The sequence below is a fragment of the Siniperca chuatsi genome, linkage group LG12 (assembly GCF_020085105.1).
Source record: "Siniperca chuatsi isolate FFG_IHB_CAS linkage group LG12, ASM2008510v1, whole genome shotgun sequence".
Lineage (NCBI taxonomy): Eukaryota > Metazoa > Chordata > Actinopteri > Centrarchiformes > Sinipercidae > Siniperca > Siniperca chuatsi.
The window spans coordinates 13260076-13274370 of NC_058053.1; positions in this window are offsets into that span (position 1 = coordinate 13260076).

Consider the following 14295-nt stretch of genomic DNA (forward strand, 5'->3'; position numbering starts at 1 on the left):
TTACTGGCCGCTGAACTCAACAATGATCCTGTGCTGGATGTACAAAGAGCAGTTATTTGGTGCAATAAACTGAAAGGCAGTGAATGTCAGTATCCCCCTTTGTTGTTTAATTTATTTTCTTTTCAAAGTGGAGGGAGGTGTCCTTGCTGTGAGAGTTAGTCATTGATGTGGCTATAGTTAGTCCATCCCCTGCTGCGACTGTCTGTAGGAGATGCTACTTCCTCTCTCCTGCTCGTTCATGGCTTCCTTTGCCCGGGATGATCGCCTCGCTCGGTCTGTTTGGCTGCATTTTGTATGGGGGTGGGTGCACTTCATCAAGAACAAAAGATATAAGTGTGAAGTACAGCGGAGCCACAGTTCCAAGAGTCACACTGCTCTGGGGTCAAACAAAGTTCCATAACCTTCTCAACAAAGAGTCTTGAGACTCATATTGTTGGGAGATAGCTGAGATCAGTGTGTCTGCATCTTTTTAAAAGTATTGAATTAAATAAGTGTTGTGTACCATAGCATGTTGCATAACAACACTTTAGCCTTGAATATTTCCAGGCATTTAGTCATTTATATAACACTTTCATGGGCTTAACAATATAATAAAGTTACCGGTGATATCTATGATTCTTAGTAGCAAAATTCAGACTAGTTAAGAAAAGGTTAAATGCTCCTAGTCTATTATGCCAAGGGTTGTAGGTAACTTGGTGTCTGATTGTTTCTTGCATAATAAGCTTATAGACCCACCTACATTACATGGTGGATTTGGTGTCATACACCGTAAATACTTAAATCTTTCTGATGGTAGGCTACAGGAATTACATTAAAGTTTATGTCAAAGGGAAGGGCAAAAAAAGAATATACTGTAATAGAGTAGGCAGTGTCATTGCTGGATGTTGATGTTATCTGTTAAATATGCTCAATTTGTTATATTTAAATTTATAGTGATATTACATTGTTTTATCAACAACTAACTAATGGTCTTATCAGCAATTGACAAACCCTTTGCTCGATAAGCTTAAGGTAAATGGAAAGAATCTATTACAGACTGAGAGCCCTTTTTCTCAGCGGTCTTAAATATTGACACTTACAGTAATTTGTCCCCATTTTCTATTGATTTCTTGTTTTGCTTTCAGTTTACGCTGTAAACAGGGTAAATAATGACAGATTTGATCCGAGCTGCCTTCAGAGATGATCCACACCTAGCTGGCTGCGCTGCTGATATAGTTCACTTATCAGCTTCATAACTAATGAAGATTCTGTAGAGTGGCTATCACAGTCATTACGGCTTTTCAATGAAGGCTCGGTCAGTGGTGACAGCTCTCAGAAACAGATCAGGCATGTTGTCGATGCAGAAGGTCTGGTTGAAACCTGAAGATGTTGATCAGACCTGGCAGGGGATGTGTTAGTTTACTAATTGTAATTCATAAGTCAGATGTGAAGGAGGTGTGGCTTTTGCAGCAGTTTGTTGAATTCAGAGAAACGAGCTCTGGCAGGAACAGGAAACCATGAATTACAAGTACAGAGAAATGTTTGCAGAATTTCACCAAGTATGTATTACTGCAAATCCACAATATTGTTTTGATTATTTATCATATCTTTGGATATATTCTTAAACCATAAAAGAATTACTCTTCTAGAGTAAAACTGGAAAGTTTTCAACGTGCCTATTTATTTTGAAGATCTGTGCCCATAACTATGATGTCTTTCCTGGGTTTTATCACTCCTATATCGCCGTCTGGAATGCATTGGTAAGCCCGGCCTCCAAGGGTTAGCATATAGCTCTCTCTGCAGGCTTTGTACAGGATGAAGAAGTCATAATCCTCAAACAGACTTAAATTCCTCCAGAAAGGCTCTTGATCCTGAGTCCACTCATTTTCTTCAAACAACTTGGCCCAAAAGAGAAGGGATATTTGGGCATGGCTGAAATCCTTGATTGAAATCTGTTACAAGTGGGCATTGACACACATGCACATCCACACATGTGCATAAATACACGCACACATGCACGCACATACACAAACCCCCCCCCTACACGCACATAAATACATGCACATACACCTCCCCAGCCGTCGCCTGCTGTCTGAGAGCGTGGACCAGGTTGTTGAGAGGGCCTCTCTGAGCTCTTATTAAAAGGTAAACTTCTCTAAGGCCAGGGAATCATGTCAATCACTGGTTGTGTTTTCGCACCGAGCCCAAAGCCTGCTCTCTCCACCCTGTCAGACGCTGTTATCACCCTCAAAGCCATATCAGAATGCTGTTTGTTCTGCGCTTTAGTTTCACCCACACAGTGGATTCAGAAAGGTACAGGTCTATTTGATAGTGTATATTTCATTGCCGGAGAGAGACTGTGTTTGTCTTGCTGTGTTTGTCAGCTCATATTTGAGCTGAGGGTTCCTATTAAAACTAAACACCATATCAGAGGAATATTGCCACCGCCAGGCTCTTTTAAATCGCATATTGAGCCCATGGAGTGTGGAAGCAATTTAGTTGTAGCATAGTTTATAAATGTGTCTGTGCTTGTGATGTTTCTATTTACTCTTGATTCTCATTTATTTACACACAGTAGCCTCCCTTCACAAATTTCATATACTGTAATTATTACTTTAGTTATATTGTTGTTTCTAATTTCCTAAAAATATTACCTTGTTTGCAATTTCACTTATTTAATAAATCCCTATGAGAATATTGTTATTTTCAATGAGCAGCATTGATCAAGTCCTCAAAGTCCTCAAGTTAGCTCAGACTTGAAAACTGCATGTGCCTTTACCATTATACTTCATGTTCAATATACTTTGTTTGAGATGACAGAGGAAGGGTTGTGTTATACCACTCTGACAAGATGCAGGTAACCACCAAAAGGGTCAGGTGGTGTGTTGTTTCTTTTGTGAAGAACTCTGAATCCACCCAGTTAAATGCTTACTGGGACATGACTGGATGGATAATGCTTTTTTGTTTAAGCTGTCAGGACATTTGCCTTTGGTTTGGGCAAAAATTCAGTATTATTGCATAGTCTTTCACTGAAATTTTGTCATGGTGGTATGATCATATCATGTTACCTTTTCACTAAATTGTGTTGTCCAGACAAACCGTAGATAATAAATAACAAAAGGTGTTCTTTATATATATTTTTTTGTTTCACATGTTTGTCTAATGTTATGCATAGTAGTGGAACACAGGTCATTGAACACCGGTTTGATTGATTTACATGTGATTTTGCATACAATCATGATATACAGTTTTACCACATCACCTAGGTGTAATTAGTCTAATATGAATTTGTGGATGTAGATTCATGATAATGTTTGCTGCTAATTAATGTTCACTGTCCAGATTTGTATTTAAAGACTTTTAATTACAATTACAGTAGAATTAATTTGCCGATATTGTCATATACAATGTTTTATAAAGGAGAAGTAGTCAGGAGAACAGTCAAATATTAAATCATTCAAATGTTATCTAATGAATTTACTGTAATGTGGCAACCCTTCTCTAAAATAAATGTATAGCTTGTTGGAGAGAAAAAAATCCATTAATTCTGTAAATGTTTTGAAAAAGACCAGGTCTGGAATATCGAACCCTCACAGCTTTTAAGACTCTTTAAACCTAAATATTGATTTTCTTATCCCTTTCATCTAGATAATAGGCTACAGATCATGTATGTATTCTAATATAGGTGTCAATTAATTACTGTAAATACTTGCTAGATCCTCCTCATTCACCCACCTATGGGTAAGGAAAACAATAGTGAAGCAGTGAGGCTATTCCAGTCATTAGTAAGTTTGCTGGACAAACTGCAGGATCTAACACTGTGGGTGGCTGGGGAAATAAAAAGGTACTTACGCTAGTATTGAGCTTGTTGGTGGACCTACTGCTGTTTGTTCTGTGGCCGACCTTCCTCAACAGACACACACACACCCACACAGACATTATATGATTTTGCATGCATGTCAGAGAGAAATACAGTGAGTGATGAAGGATGAAAACCGTATTGGGTTTACAATATTGTCAGGCAGTCTTGGTAGCAGTTGTCTTACAAATATGTATAATAACAACAACAACAACAAAAACAGGCGGTCAGATTTAAACAAAGTAATTATAAATGCATGAACAATCTCAGTTAATTTTTCATTGAAGACACATTTTATTTTATCAATGCATTTTTAGTTGTTCCTATGCTGCTGGAAAACAAACAAACTAAAAAGAATAAAAACAAAAAACTTAAATCTGTTCATTAGTATTGCAAACGTTGGTATACTCCTGTCTGTTCAAGAATCCGTATCTGTATATGAGAAAACAGTCCAGGAATGTTTGTGATGGAACGCAGTGTAAATAACCCATTACTGCAACTCCGGCTGATTAACATATGATTGTAATTCATCATATCATGTGCAGCTGGTGACATCTTGCAGTAGCATTTATTCCATGTTGATACATGCCTTTGGTTCCTTTTTGACAACTCAAAACAAACAGATTGCAAGCTGTCGCTACATTTGCTCAAGATGAATGGAGAAAGTAAATCGGGAAATCAGGTGTGTCAGGTGATTAGCACAATCATGCCTGAGATCCTTGTGGTATCATAGTAACTTGGTATATTTGGATAAACACTGGCAGTGCAGACAGACTGTAGCGATTGCTACATACAACCATTTCACAGTACAATCTCTGGTGTGTATTGCTCCCTGTGTAGATAAAAACGGTTTATTCTAAGGAAATGAAAACACAACAATTCTTAATTTCAGGTGATTATACACTAATGAAAACATACTTATGAATATTATATTCCATTTCTGCCAGTATCTCCTCCTAAATGTTACACACTGGACCGTTAATACACACAGATGAATCTAAGTCATTTAAACTGTATCCTGCCTGCTGCTGGGTTTATGATGATGTTGTGATTTCAGTATTTTTTTACATAAACTTTGATTTTTCTAAAGAATAGACGTGCATATAATGATATACAGAATACAAACTGGTACAATAAACTGATTAATACAAAAAATGCATTTGAACTACAGAAGTCAAACGATTATATAACTTAATATACTTAACCTGTAATTTTGGTTAAAAGAAACTGACATTTTTGGAAGCTTTGCTCTACAAGAACATTGTGGAATTACTGCTGAAATGAAAGTTAACTGGTATGGTGACTTTTTAATCAAAATTGTGATGGTGTTTCGTACCCAGTAATTTGCATCATTAAAGATTTCACTGAAACATTTCTGATTGAATCTGTATCTTTATGTTAAGTCTGGGAACAGTATTGAACCTGGCCGCTAAAATAACTTGTCTAAATGATCTGAAATATAGAGCCAAACCTTCCAGTAGTCAGTTACGTATGGTGCATACATATCTCTTTTACATCTTTTTAAAGTTCACAAGTTTTTTAAAAGACAGAAGTGAAGAGGTTGAGTTAAAACTGTGCTGGCTACCAAATCCTGTTTGCCATGCACACACTGCTTGACTTGGCAATGTGAGAATATGAGTGGTATCACTGGGGACCTCAGAGGTGCAGCTCTGTTGTGCAGCAGTCTCAGGATAGTAATGGGACGCAGTCACCAGGGAACCCCTTGAGTGTGTGTACTGAAGGAAAACTGACAGGAGCAGACGAGAGATTCAAACGAGTGAGCAATAGTGAGGGAAATAGAGGAGCATTTGTATGGTCTTCTCTGCCACTGAAGTTGTAAAATGGAAACATATTTCTCCCCTGACAGCTACAGTAGATCAAACCCCCTGAGTTGAGCTGCTTATGATGTTGTGCGGCGTAGAGGTGGACCTCAGGGGTGTCCCAAAGGCTTGTTGTTTCTTGTCAGAGATTAGATTGAACCAAGCGGCTCTGGTTCATACTCATGCCTGGGAGAAGCCAGGACTCCCTGTCACTGACCACAACCTCTGAGCTTTGCTCTGTATTATTGCATCCAGATTTATTTCCAATTGTAGAATAAAATATGTTATTTTCAAATAGGCTCAACCTTCCTTAGGGGGTTTCCATACTGTTGAATATTTGTTAACTGTGGCACACTGTACACTGGTGCATTTGTGGCCGTTGGGAATGAAGAACAGGCTATATATACTGCCCATGATTCTCACTTTTTAGATTTTTTTTATATGTTGATTTCCCACTGACCCTAATCCTCATGCATTTCCAATTAGTCCGCTTGGTGATTTTAAACCTTGATCCCAACAACAATTGAAAAGATCAGATGTATGTTGTTGGCAAGGGACTAAATGGAAGTATATTAACTCATCAAACGTTGTCAGAGAAAGTGATGACAAACTCAAAGTGGTCGTCAATTTGTTTTGCTTTGTGTATTATGGGTTGTGTCAGGAAGTAAGTCTGGGTGTTGTATGGGTGTTTTAAAATATTAGTTCAAATGTCTCTGTGCAAGTAGATTTTTTTTAATGTGATGTGAACTTCTCACATTCTAGATAGATGGACAATGCACAGAGGAAGCACTTGTTCGTCATGTCAATTCCAGCCACAACAATGTGACAGGAACACAGTGATTTGACAAAGTAATTGATTTTCCTTCATCAGCTGGGGGAGGTGTTTTAACGAATATTAGAGGTGTGAGGAAAAGGGGCCCTGGACTTGATGTTTGTTAACATCAAAACTTCCAGAAAAATTAACTTTTTAGAATGTATACTGTACTCAACGATCAAATCTACAATCATCTATACCCCAAAATCCTCATAATAAATTCAGTATTTATGAAGTTTTAAGATTCCCTGTATAATATCACTCTTATGGGTTTGGGGGAATTGTATTTCATGATTGCCTTTAGACTGTACTTAAGTAAATTGCACTGTAATTGCCTGGAAATAGAGATTTTTAGAAATCACCCCCTTTGCTGTAATAATCAATTTGATGCATGCTTGTCTGCTCTGAGAGGGAAGAGGTTAGCTGTCCCCCTTAGTTTTAGACAGAAGGTTTAAGGAGGGATCCACTGAAGGCATCTGTCAGTGAGGTAAAGAGCGCTGACAGCCATACGTCATCTCTGCCTGGTGCAGGCCCCTGTATTTAAAAGAGTACGGCAGTCAAAAGCCCATAAATGTGAGTGACTCCTCGGGAGCATCTGCCACTGCATGCAGGGAGGAGATTCAATGTGAAAAAGGGGAGATAATGTGCTCACTCACTAATGGGCACCCGACTAGACACAGGCTCATTTTTCACATCATGTCATCTGTAAGGTTTGAATAAAAGTAATGGCCACAATGAGCCTGGATCTCTCCCAGCCATTATGGCTTTTGCTTCCTCACTTTTATTTGTGTTGACTTGTACAGTCAGAGGAGATGACAGTCTTTGGGCCTGTGGATCAGTCAGAGTGATGATCTGCACTGCTCTCCTCTGCTGCTGACAGGTCCCTTCTCTCTGCCAGGCATGTGAGGCCAGAATGCCGCACTACGTCATATCAAATGCTGTAATCTGACAGAATAAAGGGATTTGCACACTGGGTACATCACAAACTCTGTCTTTTGTAATTTTCTGACAGAGACAGAAGGGGGAAATGAAGGGGTTTCTACAGTTTCATGTAGTAAGAATTAGTGTCAGTCATAGTTAAGTGGCTATTTTAAGATAAATAGGAGAGGATTTCCGTGGCATGTTTTGGGGCATTGGGCTTTAAAAGACTATGCTAATGTGAGTAGATACTGATTGGTCGTTGGATGTTTTCATTTCCTGAACATTCAGAGTCGCAGGACACAGCGTGTCTAAATATCCATTCTGAAAAGGTTAGTGTGTAATTAACGCTTAAATTCACTGCCACTGTCAGCCATGTTCAGTTCAGAATAACAATAGATGCTCAGCTGTTAATCTTTTCATCTTTAGGATACACTGTGCACACAAACCTATACAAATGCATAGAAATAATAATAATTAATAATGTTTTTGTGTGTGTGTTTCTGTTGTATTAATGCTTCAGACCTCTTGCATAACACAATCATTTAATGTATGTAAAAAAAAAAAAAAAAAGGTGACCAAAAACCTTAATATTATATAACATATTTTATGCTTCATCAATGACTTTTAAAATAAAGGACTGTTTTGTGTCAGCCCCTATAAAAATGGGAAGACGGATGAGAAAACAAGTGATTTCCTTATTAGGTTCAGGAGTCAAAGGCCTTCTTCCAGAGCTGTGGGCTTCAAGAGCCCAGAAGATTAAGACATATATTGGATTCATGATGGAGGCCACAAAGTTCATTTTCAAAATAAAACAGAATATTATTCACAGTCCTTTTAAAATTCAGATTGCCAGCTGACCTGTGACTTAGAAGTAGTGTATTACATTTCCAATGAGCTGCCGGAATGTCACTAGAAGGAAAAATCCCATTTCTTGCTCCTCTGCCATGGGAATTATGGGATTACACCAGTTTAAGGAACTATGAGAGAAACAAAGATATTGTAAAATTTAATTTAGACATTTTGGAGATTTTGCTTTGTTTAGCTTTCACATGTATCCCTTTTACTGCAAGCTTCATTTCTGCGTTAATTCTTGAAAGCAATGGAACTGAGACAGATATCTTATTGTGAGTCGTACTGAGACAACACTGTAGTGAGGGGAAACGAAAACTGTCCTGCTTTGTAAGGCAGTGAAAAGCTCCCACCGGTGATATTATAAGAGACACATGCACACAGCTCCGGCTGATTTTCATATATATTAAAATCACTACCTACTGTGGCATATGAAATTGTGCAAACCGCTAAGGCCTAAGCTTACCATTGGAACTTCTGCCTCTCTTTGATTCAGCTTTGCCTCTCGATTCTCTGACCCTAAAAGGGTGGCCAATAATCCCATTCACACACTGTTTCCATCATGGACCCCCACATACCCTACATAAGACCATAGAAGTAATATTGACATTGTTCAGCTGCATTAAAAAGTTGCATGTCATACACAAATATTATGAAAAGTTAACACTTTCCTCCAAGCTATACGCACTCATAACTGCCAGTACAATAGAAATCTCCATTTAAACCCTCCCCCAGGACAATGGAAATCTGTGTGTATACAGTACTTGCACAGAAATATCAATATAATATTCAGTCCAAATTCTAATTTCACCGTTACAATACTGAGAGCTTTGAGATATTGAGGAACTATGTTGAGCATAATCAGTCAATAGACTTGGTGGGCTGCACCACACATGGTAATAAAGCCACAACTTCAGCATGGTGAGCTCATTCCCATAGTACCCTCCATCCAACCCCCATCTCCCTGCACCAATGCCTGCCTCATCACTCCACACAAAATATCCCACCCTTAATTGGTCTGTGCTCCTCCAACATGTTTGTAATGAAAAAAGCAGCACATAATTCTTAGTTTGTCGGCTGGCAGAGCCCAATTTACAAAAGTGGAGGTTGGTGATAAGCAGAGACAGTATGGCTGTGGAGTGCTCAGAACAATGAATCACCCCGCTGCCAGGGTTGAGCAGAATATAATTGAGTCCAACATCTCTGAGCACTTTCACCATAATTAATGATAATCTGTAACAGAGGAATCTGAGATTCCAGTTCACAGAACTGTTTAATTAGGCCCAGTAATGAAAGCACAGGCACTACAAGAATATGGCCGGCCTCATGATTAATGATTTGTGCTACTGAACACAAAAGTGCTGCACCGTTAACTCCAACGGATGCTGCTGTGTCTCCCTGGCATTTACAGAACACAAAAATACATATAGAGCTGTTTGCATCCCCTATATAAAACAGGATAAATACTATGTTGTTGTTTTTTTCCTTGTATGCATATGCTCCTGTTTTTATTATTTAATGCTCAGGATTAGCCCCCCCAAAAAATGCACCTAGTGGAATTACTACATTTCAAAATTAATTGATAAGTTTTTACATGATAATGAAGACTGTTATAGTTGTTTTGTTCATCTATATTAATGTTTTGCTCTGATCAGTGTTCACAATTTGGTTTAGTACAATGGAAATAACCAACTCTGCCCCCTTTGTTTAATAGTAGGTGTATTTATTAGATTATGACAAGAGGAAATGTTAACTGTGATAAAAGATTACATAAAACCAAATGTAAGCCTTAAAATATGTTTTTAAATGGTGTTGGTGATTGTGTTGGGGGAAACACCTTTTATTTTCTTGGCTACACAGCCAGTAAAACTACTATTTATTTATACAGTTATACAGTCTGTGCAAAAAGATTGGCATGTGACAGAAAAATAATGTGTGGTACCATTGGCTCAAGTAATAAAAAAAGGACATAAGAATTGAGGTCTTTTACTTAAAAGTATGGATTACATTATTGAATGAAATGCTCCAGCTCCTGTTTATGCCTCGCAGGCATCTTTGTGGTTATTTCCTGGTAGTATAGCCAGAGTTCTGCGACTTTATAACACAGCAGCAGGCATGGCTTTGCAATGGCTATGTGCTAGACTGGCTCCACCTTTTAAATGGATCTCATGAAATGCACAGTAATACAGTCATACCATTACAGAAACAAAATAAGATTTTTGTTTGGCATGAATTGGATTTGTACCCAGAAAAAAAGCTTTAGTCACCCCCTGTCAGTTTGTTGACTGCTTTGAATTTGATGTTTTTGTGTGCTAAACCTTGCATATTTTAAACTTAACGCTTCCTTGAAAATATGGTTTGGCAAATCAAGAGTCATGCTAAGAGACTTAATAGAAACATCAAACCATTATGAAATAATAGAAACAATATACTGTGCAGAACCCTACTATTCATTTTAGTCATCATACCTTTCAGTAAAATGTTGAAGTTTCTATCAAGCAGACACGAGTCTTAGGAAACAACAGTGTGAAAGGCAATAAGCGCAGAAAACCAGGCACAGAAGCTCAACCCTCATAAATCTATGACAAAACTTTCCAAAAATGAGAAAGAGGACACAAAAAAGAGAGAAAAATAGATGTATTCCGAAGAAAGAAATGACTGTAACTACCCACCCCCTTGCCCTCCCATTCCCCATGTCTAAATCTTGTTTAGTTCTTTAATTCTACAGTTTCTGACCTGGATCTGGCCATCGCTGCACATGAAAGAAATTACAAAAGCCTCTCAGTCACAGCAGCCCAGCTTCCTCCTGCACCACAGCATTTGTCATTGCCAAAACAGCAGAGTTTAATTAAGTGTTGTGAGCAGCCTAGTGAGAAACACACTTTAAATTAAACCTCTGAACATGCTGCTATTGGTTCTTTACCTTCTCAACAATCAGCGGGGTATACAGCATAAATTTCTATCTCTCAAGGGGGAAGGCAGCTGCTGCACCTCTAGCGATTCATAAACGGCTTGCCTCCCCAAGAGCAATCTCTATTACAGCACATTTCATTATAACCCAGTTTGGAAACAGCAAGCAGATGAATGTGATAATTAATGTCCCTTCCCAACTAAACATTTTATTTACTCTTGATGAATTAATGGTTGTTATCAGGGTAAAAAAAAAGACATGTACTGTATGTCAGTGCATCTGTGTAGGTGAAAAGAATTACATGGCAAATTATCTTCTGAAGCATCAAGTAATTATTGGTGCAAGAGAAGGAATTAATTCAGTCGCCTCTATAATAATGGATTGTTTCAAGTTAGAAAGCGTTTTGATTCAGTTATGCATTTATAAGTATGTCTTTTATAATAAGATACAGAAGGTATGGAAGCTATGGAAGAAGATAGTCTGTTACATCTGTAGCAAAGACAGTCCTTTTGTTAAGTGGCATTTGAATTGGCCCTGGAGATTTTAAGATGCTTATTATTAGATGATTATTAGAAGAGTCCACCTTAACAAAAAAGAACACTTAGACACATCAATGCCTAAAATTAAAATTAATCGGCACATTTAACTTATTATAGTAAAATGCAAATAACAGACTGTTACATTATTGATGTCATCATGGTGCATCTCAATGTCATATATAGGTGTACATAATATCATGTACTAACCGCAGACTAACAATGAGGACATTTAAAGGATAAATCTGAGGTAATTCAATAATTTTTCATATTGTCAACAAATCTTATGAAAAGACCAAAGCCAACAATGTAGTGATCCTAATAACAAGTATTGCCTATGTAGCCAAAGCCTGATACATATGCCATAGACTCCATTGTTGTCAAAAATGAGATACACCGCTCCACAGGCCGACATGTTCCTTCATTGCAATTAACATGGGCACTGTAGTTTATTTTGAGTTGATCCCACATACACTGTCCTGTTGGCATAAATATTCATTAGTGCAACAAAGTCCCCAACAAATGCACAATTTACTCCTTTTTGAGTGATGTTTGCTAGATACTACAGTGCCCAACTGTTTTAGGAAATTATATAGCCTTTTCCATAAATTAAAGTATATATTTGTAATAAATTTTTCATAGATTTATGTCTTTGGTAGGAAGGAGTGGACATGGGTCTGAGTGTCACAGACAGGGGAAGGAAGTTGGAAAGTATTGAGAGATGGACTAACGCTCTATTGGTTTTGGTCTTTTCATGAGATTTGTTGACAATACTAAAAATATATAATATCGCCAGCCTTATCTTTTAAGTTAACTTTATTGATCCATTAATGTCTGTATTTCTTGCATCTCAGCAATGAACTTAAATGCCCTTGCAGGCTATTGCTTTTGATCAGTTATGTAAAACTCCATGTGCTATTCCTCCGCTCAGCTCAGGTGCAGCGCTGCTCCTTAAGGTGTAGTATAGCTTCATTCATAAACTCAATCTATATTGGAGAGCCAGGTTCCAAAGCAGGCTGAGTGGTTAAAAAACAGTCAAGTCCTGCGCCCGTATAACATCTAACAAGCCAATCCCTGGCACAAACACAGAAACCAATCAAACTCAGCCCACATGAACCTTAGAAACAAAGGTGGAGGTACATTTTCTATCCATGTTGGATGACATTTCCTTGTCCTCCCGTTGCTGCTGCTCCTACGTTTGAGTGATCAGACAGCCATTACAAGGTCCAGGTTTATTAGCGAGACCATATAGGCCCAAAGCTGGCTGTGGTAGAGGTGTAATTCTCTACAAAGTGTGTCACGTTAACTCTGTTGACTGATCCACACAACAGCTGGTTGAGAGGACTTCTCACACCTGCAGCAGCCCAGTAAGGGAGCAGTGATGTCTGTGGCTCTCTGCAGTGCAACCAGAAAGAAGCCTTGACATGCTTTTCATAGCTGGCTTGTTCATACTGGAGCAGGCAGTCACTTATACAAGGCAGTTTCCAAGTGCTAAATTGGATGAAGCGTCTTGTCTGAAGTGTCTCCACTTCACTTACAGTATAAAACAAGTTCAACTTACAGTATAATGTAGTATATAGGAAAACTGGTTATTTTCTAGGAAATGCGCTTTTATCCATGTTTACAATTCAAATACAATAATTATTTGAACAAAGGCCTGCCATACTTGCAGTATTTGCATTTGACATAAGTCATTTGCTGTTGTAGTTCACATCACTTCCATGTTTCAGCAGCTAATTATAACTTATTTGATAGGAACAGTGTAATCAGTCCTATATAATAAATTGGAAATTAAAGGAAGCATGGCTTACATTGAATCCTTGTGGTAGATAACTTACCCTCGTTCCACAGTAACAACGTCATGCAAAATGTATCAGGACCTATAAAGGTCAGAGTTGGATCTCTTTCATCGTTGATCATTTAAGGATGCTCCTCTGCTCTTCCTCTTTGGAATGCCAAATGATATATGATCACTTCTACACTGCTAGTTAATGTACACTATTAGCTCTGTATTTAAAAATGATAATGTAATTGATTCACAAATTGATTTATTGATGTTAATTCAAGTGTTTCATGTATTAATCACAGTAAAGAAATTAATTTAGTATATTTTATGAGCTGTTGTGTGATCAACTAATGATATGAATTAATCAACTTTTAATAAGAATTCAAACACTATTGTTCGGCTAATTTGTCACTTTGTTAGAGGAAGAATGAACAAGGGTCTCTGGATTTACAACACATAACTCTACTGGATTATTTTAAAGCATTACGCTGCTTATTTTCTGGATTATACACTGAGTTATCAGTTTATTAGGTACACCTTTACAGTCTAATCCACTCCACCAGAGCAGCCCTGCAATTAATCCTACCTTTTTTATCCAACCAGGGTTTGGGCCTAATCACTTTTAGGTCACTTGTCAAGATGTGGATTCTTATCACAATTTAATGCCAGATACTCTAGCATAATGTTATTGAGAATGTGACAACGGAGGGTTCATTGTTTTTATTGGGATTGCAGTTTCTACTTACATGTTGAATTCAAAGGGAACTGACCCCAACTCTGGCAGGCACCTTTTGTGTCTTTTGTATCCATTGAAGTAAAA